The following is a 10,360-nucleotide window of genomic DNA, read 5'->3' as shown; positions in this document are numbered from 1 at the left end:
TGACATTAATATTAAGCATACAAAACCATTTTTATTCTTTAAAATGATTAAAAGAAAACCAAAATGTATTCTTTCCAAAGAATATTTATTATAAGGTATCGCCTGTAAGGAGAGTGGCAGAAATGAGATGAGTGGTTTGGTTTCCTTCCGTAGTCACAGTCACTTGGATTGTTTGTTCCTGAAAAACATAAATTCTTGGGAGAATTCAAATGTTATTGCTTTATGATTAGTTTGCTAGAGCTACTGCAGCAAACTACCATAAACCGGGGGGCTTAGAACAACAGAAATTTATTGTATCAGCTTTGGGGGCCAGAAGTCTGAAATCAAATGACAGCAGGGTTGGTTCTTCCTGAAGACTGCGAGCGATAATTTGTTCCATGCCTCTCTCTGCTTCTGGTGGTTTCTTAGCAAATATTTGGTGCTCCTTGTAGATCTCTGCCTTCATTTTTATGTGGCATTCTTCTTGTGTTTGTGTCTATGCCCAAATTTACTGTTTTTATAAAGATACCAGTCATTTTGGAATTAAGGAGCCATCCTACTCTAGTATGATCTCATCTTAACTACATACATATGCAGTGATCCTATTCTGAGGTACTGAGGTTTCAAAATATGAATTTTGAATGCAATTCAATCCATAACAATTTCAACCGCAAATTTTAATTTTAAATGTTCATGAGTGATGCAACCTGTCCCTCCAGTTTGTGTCTTACTTTCAAAAATATAAAGAAAAAAAGTCAACCAAAAATTAGCAAACGAACACACCAGTCAACTAAACAAACTACTTCCAGTCAGGGATTGTAATGCTCAGTTGACAAGTTGATCAAGACAGTCTTCATTTCAGCCTGACTGGTGTCGCTCAGTTGTTTGGGGCATCGTCCTGTACACCAAAAGTGTGGGGATTCATTCCCGGTCAGGGCACGTACCTAGGTTGTGGGTTCAATCTCCGGTTGGGACGCATATGGAAGGCAACCGATTGATGTTTCTCTCTTACAGGGGTGTTTCTCTCTCTCTCTGACTCTCCCATCCTTACTTCTCTCTCACCACCACTTAGGTAGACACCTTAGAAACCAGTTAGAGAGCTATCTCTTCACTGATACCTACATTTCCTGAATCTCTATTTTGATTTGTAACATGAACACATTATCATTTCCTACCTGAAAAAAATAATCCATCTGTTGACACTCAGTATTTTATTTGCCTTAACAATCCATTTTCAAACTTCTCTTATATAATATATTATATAAATATATAGAAAGAGAGTCTTCATTTCACAAGCAAAGATTCTGAAATGATATTCTCTTATATCTAACATTCAATAAATTGTAGTGTGGAAAATAAGTTCTAAAAGAAAAAGAATACACAGATAAAAATGAAAAAAAATAAAATTTGAAAATATTCATCTTTTATATAACTTACTTACTAGGAAACTGAGGGCGCCACCCATCCTGCATTCTGTGGAATTGTTCCAATCTTAACCAGGAAAATCTTACATCCTGTAAACTTTACTTTCATATCTGAATAAATGCTTAATATTTACTAAAATGGCAAAATAAGTTATTGGTTGATGATGGCTCATTACATTACCACCTCATTTTTGCCTGGCACATGCTCTAAAAAGTATAGAAAACCTACCTGTGAATGACTGAAGGGGTTTTACTGGTTGCTTTTCACAACATATAATATCTCAAAGTAAGTGAACTTTAATTTTAATGTATTGTTTATTTTTTAAAGGTAGGATGAGCCATGACTGGTGTGGCTTAGTTGGTTGGGCGCCGTCCTGCAAAGTAAAAGGTTCAATTCCTGGTCAGGGTACAGGCCTGAGTGGCTCCTAAGAAATGCAACCGATGGATGTTTCTCTCTCACATCAATGTTCCTCTCCCTCTCTTTCTCCTCCCTTCCCCTCTCTCTAAGTTAAATTAAATTAAATTTTTAAAAAGTAGGATGGATAAGATAGATGAGTGTTTTGGGTTGATAGCCAGATTTACTCTGATATATATTTCTCTTTAATAAAATGTAAATACAGATATATCTGGAAGCTTAGTTATAATGGGAAATAAACAAATTACTATTTTTCTCTTTTTACCTAAGTTATAATCTTTAATTCTCATTTAAAAATTACTAGAAACAGATGCTTTATTTTCTGGAGGAGACATCTTACTCTGAGATGATTTTTAGTAGACTTGATATTTGATGTCTATCACCCAAAACAGTACATCACAAACTATGCGACATTATTTGTATTAATAATAGCAGTATGAAGAATCTCTAAAAGCAATAAAACCCCCTTAAGTAATAAATACCACATAAGTTACTACTTCCTAAAATCCTGTACTTCTTAGTTCTAGTTTTTGACCTAGAAGCAATGTGGCCCAGTTCTGCCTAGTGAAGTGTAAGGGGAAATCCCCTAGGGCCCTCCTTGGGAATAATTTCCTCTCTGATGAAAGGCAAGGTACTAAAAGAAGCCCTCTCCCCTATACCACTAGCTAGTTCTGTAGTAGAACATGGTTATTGGGAGGACATGATACTTGGGACTTCTGCAACAATCTTGCAAACCAGAAAAGTCCAAGAGACTCTAGGTGACTCTGAACCTGATCATAGGGCCACTCAGCCAACACATCTGCAACTTCCATTCTCCACACCATTGGGAGCAATAAACCTCATTTGTGTAAGCCACTATTGGATTAAGTATTCTGTCTTGCAACTGAAAGCATTCCTAACTGTTAAAAATAACCAGGCATTTGTAATATACAGTACATTATGAAAGAGTGCACGAGTTGATTATCAATGGCATATATTTGCTCATTCATTTATTTAGTTGTCAACAAACATTTTTCAGTCAACTACTATGTGACAAGCGCTATACTAGACACCAGAAACAATGTTAAGTAAGACAGACATGTCTTCCTCCAGTTTGGGGGAACCAGTCTGAGTTATTCAGTTCAGCGGTTAACTTAGAACCTCCCTTTTTCACCCCTCCTTTTAACGAAGGTGATCTATATGCAATTCCACCCCACTTCCTGTTTGTGAAATTATCTAGGAGATTTGACCAGTCATTACTACTCATCTCTTTCAAATATCATAAGAAATAGTGGTCCACAATTTTTTTAAGATTGCTAACGTTTAAACTAAGACTTTAATTTATAAATATGAAGACTTAAAGAAGGAATGATTGAAGACAATGAAATAATAAATGAAGATCAAGTGAGCATGAACTTAACTTTAAATGAGGGTTATTTATTTTTATTGATTTTAGAGAGAGAGAGAGGAAGGGAGAAAGAGAAAGAGAGAGTGAGAGAGAGAGATCAATTTGTTGTTCTACTTATTTATGTACTCATTTGTTGCTTCTTGTACGCGCCCTGACCAGAGATCAAACCTGCAACCTTGGTGTGTCAGGACAATACTCTAAGCAACTGAGCTACCTGGCCAGGGCTAAATTGAGGTTCTTTAAATTAGGTTCTTTTCTGAAGGTTTGAAAATGAATTTTTAAGGCAAATAAAATACTGATTGTAAACAAATGGATTTTTTTTCAGATAGGAAATGATAATGGGTTCATGTTACAACTCAAAACAGAGATTCAGGAAATATAGGTATCAGTAAAGAGATAGTTCTCCAATTGGTTTCTAAGGTGTTTACCCTAAGTTTTGGTGAAGTAATTAACATTTGAGACTCGCATGTACCAGGTACTATATCTGTGGCCCCGCATTTATTATGCAACAATACATTTCTATCTCTATTTTACCAAAGAGGATCCTGAGGTTCAGTTAGGTGATATCATCACATAGTTAATAAGAAGGACAGTCTTGTTTGAACTCAATTTTGTCTAGTGTCGAATAGCATATCCCTAATACCACTTCCTTAAAAACAAAGAGGCACACCACTATCTTCTACAAATTATCATTTTGTCCCTAAGTCAGAGTCTGAATCTTGCATTATGCACTGTTAGGTTAATTCAATCTGGCATTTATATTCTTTCTTGTTCTAGGGAATAGTTTAAAAAATAGTGTCTGACTTCTTAACAGCAGAGCCAGCAAATAAAGTTTAAGTTAAAGGAATTTAGACTAAATATCTGAGGGATTTTCTTCTCCCTTTTAATTTCAGAATAAATGGATTCCAGTAGAGAAGCTTCCTTTCCCTTGAAGGGATGGTAATTATTCAAAGATAACTTGAACAATTATTTACACCCAGAATTAACCTACATATTTACCAGGGAGATACTTTGACCAGTAATCCTCATAAACACCCCTGGTTTATAATGGTTACCGACACTCCTATGTTGGTTGAACCAAAAGTTGACAAATATCGCTGGACTTTTAGGTTTAGTTGTGTAAGCTGAATTGTCTTCATAGAGACATATTTGGCAGAGAACTGAAAGTATTTTGAACTGAAACTATCAAAACAGCTGGGAGTTATTTTGAGCTTTTCCTGAATGAAGACAATAGCTAGTTATTGACCAACAGGTATGGTATAGGGCACCTCTAGGACATTTATATACTGTCCCATGGGGCCTTTATATACTGTTCAGGTTTACAAAACAGTTTGGAACAAGTGGTATTGATGAACCAATCAGTCTCAGAATTACGTGAACAGGAGAAATCAGAAGTGTTGTCATATACTTTTATTCTAAAAAATGTCATCAGTTTGAAATAGAAAATGTGTCAGATCAGATTTCCCCTGGGGCCAGATAGCTCAATCAAATAAAGATAAATATAAATTTAATGTAATTAAAGTGATTTTAGTGAGGACTTACTTCCTAAATATTTAACCACCAGCTCAGTTTATGCTCCCAATAGGCAGATGAATACACTTACTTTTAATGATTACAGTTGGTTTGAGCTTGTCAACTGCTTAGAAAATGAGACTTCTTTCTTTTTTAGTAGATGAAAGCGATGCCTATGACACAAACATGCACATTTCCTAAACCATTTCATCCTTAGCGTTCAACTTTTGCTTAGATGGTTCACCGTATGAAGAGCTGACACACAATTAATCATTCTACATCAGTCCACATTTACCTTAAAGGGCAATGGATTGCACATACGAAGGAAAAAACAAATTAGGCATGTGTAAAGTAATTGGTACTACGAAGAAACAACTAAGCTCATTTAATGATACCCCTTTTCCTCGTAAACTGATAATTGTAGTCTAGGTGTTTTTCATTTGCAGTTTTAAATTAGTCAAAACATTAATGTTTTCTAATGTGACTTCCTAGGAGTGCATTATTGTTTTTTTCAAAGGATGGGTCGACTTAATACTGATGAATACACAAAGTAGATTATACAAAAAGTACATACCTCTTGACCACAAGAAATGGATTGTTGAGCTTGCCACAGCGCAGTAATTGGCCCCTGCTGTGAGAAGGAAGGGTGGGGATAGAAAAGGGGAGACTCACAGTCAGTATCGATGGAGGGTCAGATAAACCTAAGAAAACAATCCTTGAAGGAGCTAAAGGCAGCTTACGCTGGGCTTCCAAAATCAAACGAGACCTAAAAGTTCAAGGACACATTCTTTGAGATTGATGGCCTCGGAAATATTTTTGCCAATCAGTTCTGGCAGCATGTTTTATATATATTTTGCATCTCTATAGGTATACATTAAAAATCAATCTTCACATGTAAATTATATGTTCTTCAGGAAGCAAAAACTTCAAATATCTATTGTAATATTTTAGATATCAGATGGACTAAATAATTCAAAAAGCAAGTAAGTGTGGAAACACCAAAATAATTACCAAACCAAGGTCATTTACTTAGTGTTATTACTTTCCAGGTTATGAGTAGTTGGATCCAGTAAGTAAACAAAGTAGTCTAAAAATAAACGAGGATCATATGTTGCCTTAACAAATACCTCAAAATTCCCCAGAGGTATGATAGTGGAATGAATTCAAGTGCAAAATCAAAGATAAAACATCGTTACCCATTTTCCTTTTAAATAAAATGATACCCATACATATAGAAAGATTTATTGAGATTTCTTTTAAAACTATTTTTGTAACTCAGATTTTTAAAAATTTGATTAGTATTTTATGGATGAGTATCCTTGAGGAGAATTTGCAGCTAGCCCTGTTCGAAGTTTGAAGTGGTATGAACAGATACAAGAAAGCCTTCCTGTGGTTGAAGAAATTAAAACAACAGAAAGTTTAATTTTTTGTTTCTGGATATATAAGTTATACATGCTCATTATATAGAAAATTATTGAGAGGAAAGTAAAAAATCACTAAAGCTAAGTATTGTTATTGAATCACAGACAGTTTGGATGAATTTGATCTCGGAGATCAATTAAACCTTTCACTTACCAATGAGGGAACAGACCTTAGCTAGAGGTAAAGCAAGTTATCTGAGAACAAAAAGCTACTTGCTAGCAAAGAAGGAACTCTCCCCCTTGATTTCTAATCCGAAGCATGTTTCTGATGTACCTTGCGGACCACTCTCCCTGCTCTTTCGTTCACTTTCATCTTTGGCCCCTTAAGATCTCCTTAACTCAGGCCCTTTTCTAAACTCATAATATCCCCCATCACCCAACTCCCACCCCTCAAAACCTTTCCTACTTCCAGAGGGACGCCCCCAACACTGCATGTGTGCACTAGAGAGAGGGAAGGCACACACAACAGGCAGTGGACCTCTGGGATTGATTTGATGTGCAATGTTTGATCAAAAGTTTTTGATGTGTGATTATAGTTATTAGAGCAGTAAAAAAAAAAAAACAAAAGCACACCACAGACTAAGGAAAACTAACTATGCAAACATTATTACTCTTCTAGGTAGAACATTTTTTAAATATGAAAAATTATTCTCAAAAATACATTTCTTCTGGCACCATACAAAAAACCCCAATCTTCTATACCTAATAATAACTTTGTATCAATGTTGCTTTATAAGTCACGATTCTTTAAAAATAGCTTACAAAACACCTCCTTAATCATGTAAAATCTACACTGATTATGCCTCCTTTTAAAATTATTTTATTTCCCTTTACAGTGTCAAGAAGAAATTCCTTTAAACTGTTTTTGAGACAGGAAAACTTTTAGAAAGTCCCAACTTTTAATGCCAGTTTAAAACTTCGACAGCAAGCAGTCTAAAAATAAACCCTTCAAAGCTTCAAATATTTTATTTTGATCTAGTCTCCCCTCTTCATACGTAAAAATTTCAAACTGAGCTTTCACTAACCACCTTAATGTTATTGTGTACATCTTATAGCTATATAGTGCTCTGAAAGTGCTGCTGTACTATCTGTTGGACTTGGGCGGTGACCACCTCAGGGAAGTTCTCCAACTACTCCTGGAATTGGGTGGTTCCCACCACACAAAAGGGGTGGGAATACCACCATCTCACCCCCTCTCCCAGTTTTATATTGGCCTCTACTGTCAACACTTAGTTCTAAATCCCCTGGTAGTACCTGAGTCATCTATAAGGGAGCCAAGAGGAAGAAAATTCCCTATTTATGCTTATTTGAAGCACATGTGTTGTCTCAAGCTTATCAGGTGGTGAGAGGCAGAATATTAAATCAGAAAGAGCAAGGGCTTTGCAGTCAGACAAATCTAGGCTTGAATCCTAGCTCTTTCCCTCTTCAGCTGAGTGACCTGGGGTGACTTATTTAACCTCTTCCAGTCTCAGTTTCTTCATGTGTCTAATAGGGATAATAACAGTGTTACTTCATAGGGGTGTTATAAAGATAAAATGAGATAATATCTGATAAGCACCTTGCTTAATATCTGCTATTTGTCTAGTATTCCAAATAGATGATACTTTTGTTATGTATGTGGCTCAATGCCGATAACAATGCAGTAAAACTTTTCTGATGCATCCTAGGGAGGGACCTTCATGTTGTATTTTTACCTATTCTTAAATGTTAAAATAATCACTCTAGTCAATACTTTATAATTGCATTAGAGAGGAGGGCTTTGTCCAGGACGTGTGATAAAGGTCTTCTTTATTATTTTAGGTTCTTCCTAATTACACTCCTGGTCTGTGTGACCAAAAAGTCAAGAACCGAAGAGAGGCATATCATCTAATTAGAATTTTGTGGCTGTGAGACACCATTATCTTTTACTATGCTGTACTTATAATTGACATGCTATTATAATTAGGCATTTTATGAGAACTGAAAGGAACAAATCAGCTGTATGGAAGTATTCTTTACTCATAAAAAAATAAGCAGAAGAGCAGGCACAATGATCACACGACAAAGAGGTTGGAGTCGGAAGGGAGCTGGGAAACAGGGACTCTTGGACTGGACACATGGACTATGTCCCACAGTGAACATTAAAAAACTCCGAAATGTTTTCTGAGAGCCCAGAATGTAAATTTCATGCATAAGTGTATGGCCAGCTTAGTGGGAATCAGCTCCAAGGCACTGTTTAAAAACAGGTGTGTAGTGCGCAGTGGGTGAGACAAGACAGGGGATATAAGAGCATGTAACTCAGGATCCCTTTGCTCAGGTAAGTGAGGCCCTCTGTGCTGTCTTCTATTATGAGAGGCTTGCAAGCAAATGGTACAAATGGTACAATTGGAAATAGGAAGACCAATTAAAATGATCGAATGCCTAAGAAATCTATTCCTGTTTACATAGCCTGGGAAAAGCCAAGCAAGTTCTTGAGAATGTGAAAGAAATATTGGGGCAATGCTAAGCATCTGTCTTCTGTGTTACCGAAGACAGAATATAAGAAAAATGGACTTTGTGTTGTAACATGAGAGTTAGCTTAGGCAGCAAAAGAAACTATCTATGGCAAAAGATGAGGTACCAAAACATTTATTAAATGGAATTTTATATGTGTTTTCTGGTTATACATGGGGAAAACTAAGCAGTCAATTCAGTTTCATGCTTTTGTAGTTCCATTGAATCTGATGGGCAAGATATCTCTTTTTCTCTTTCCAAAGTCTTTCTTTTTGATCTAAATCTCCTAAGACCATATTTGGCCTACATTTATCCCAGTGAACACTGCTATCAAAAATGGCAAACTTTCCATATAGAAATATATTTTAAAACTGAGGTAAACTTTACATAACATAAAATTCAGCATTTTAACTATTTCAAAGTATGCATTTCAGTGACTCTGAGTATGTTTATAATGTTGTGCAACTATTGATACTATCTAGTTCTGGAACATATTTATTACCCCCAAAGAAACCCTGTACCTGTTAAGCAGTTACTATCCATTCTCTACTCCAGCCCCTAACAACTACTAATGTGCTTTCTGTCTCTATGGATTTGCCATAGGAAGATATTTCTCTAAAAATCTTCTAAATTCTGCATTTAATTTCCCAACTAGAAACTGTAGACTACTGAGGATATCTCGGATCTGTGTGTGTGTGTGTGTGTGTGTGTGTGTGTGTGTGTGTGTGTATGAGAGAGAAAGAGACAGAGACAAAAATCAGAGTCAGCATTTATGAGACACTGCATGGGTAAATCTATTTGAAATATTCAAACAAAAAGGAAACTGGGGAGAATACTTATTTTTCAGTTAGTGTTTGTAATTTAAATTAGGAGTCATAGGTAATAGAAATGCCAAATTGTTCTGGAAATATGTCTGTAACATTGAGAAAGGCTTTTGAATGACAACATGGCTTTGTAGTGCCTAAGTCCAGATATTTCACATGCAACAGAAGCTCTGTCCCGGATCAGAGCTCTTCCTGTAATAGTTGATGATAACCCCATAATTTTTATTTAGAGCAGTGTAGAGGTGACCATTCTTTTTTCTTCATTTGTCCTGGTGAGCACGTCAGCTAAAGCAGAGGAAACTTGTGATGCCTGACCGGTAAGTGAAAGAGCAACTTAAAAATAAAATAATAAAACTCCTTTTATTTGGCAAGCATACATACTTATCAATATTAAATTAGAATATACATTTTATTCTGACTAGAATTTTTAAAGTTAGTTTATCTATTCACAAACTTAAAAACTTTGAAAATGAACTGGAAGTGGTTTTTAGGGTATCTTTTTCTTTTGTTAAGTGATTTAAAATTTTCATGGCTTTCTTAGTTTTGATTACATTAACAGGGAAGTTGTGTTTTCTGACTTCTGGAAAAAATACACATGAGTTTTGAAACAAATTTTAATTTTTGATCAGTCAAATGATTTCTAGAAGGAATAGCCAACAGGGTCTTGTGATTTAAGCAGTGCTGTGTAATCATGAATGTCAAGGCCAGGAGATTACTGTCATTTTGCACATATTTTGAGGATTTTTATTACATTTTAATTTTCAATTCCTATTTCATGAGCCCCAACTAATATATCTTGACCGCTCCCATTAATAAAGATTTAGAATCCCCTGCCAAAGTTCAAACATCTCACTGCTTTTGATGTTACGGATTTTACTTGTTTTCTTTCCAAAGTATCTTTTCTCCATGCTTCACTGAGGTCTCCT

The sequence above is a fragment of the Pteronotus mesoamericanus genome, unplaced genomic scaffold, assembly GCF_021234165.1.
Source record: "Pteronotus mesoamericanus isolate MK-2021 breed Mesoamerican mustached bat unplaced genomic scaffold, CSHL_Meso_final scaffold_651, whole genome shotgun sequence".
In the NCBI taxonomy this organism is placed as follows: domain Eukaryota; kingdom Metazoa; phylum Chordata; class Mammalia; order Chiroptera; family Mormoopidae; genus Pteronotus; species Pteronotus mesoamericanus.
Note: the sequence above shows the minus strand (reverse complement) of the source record.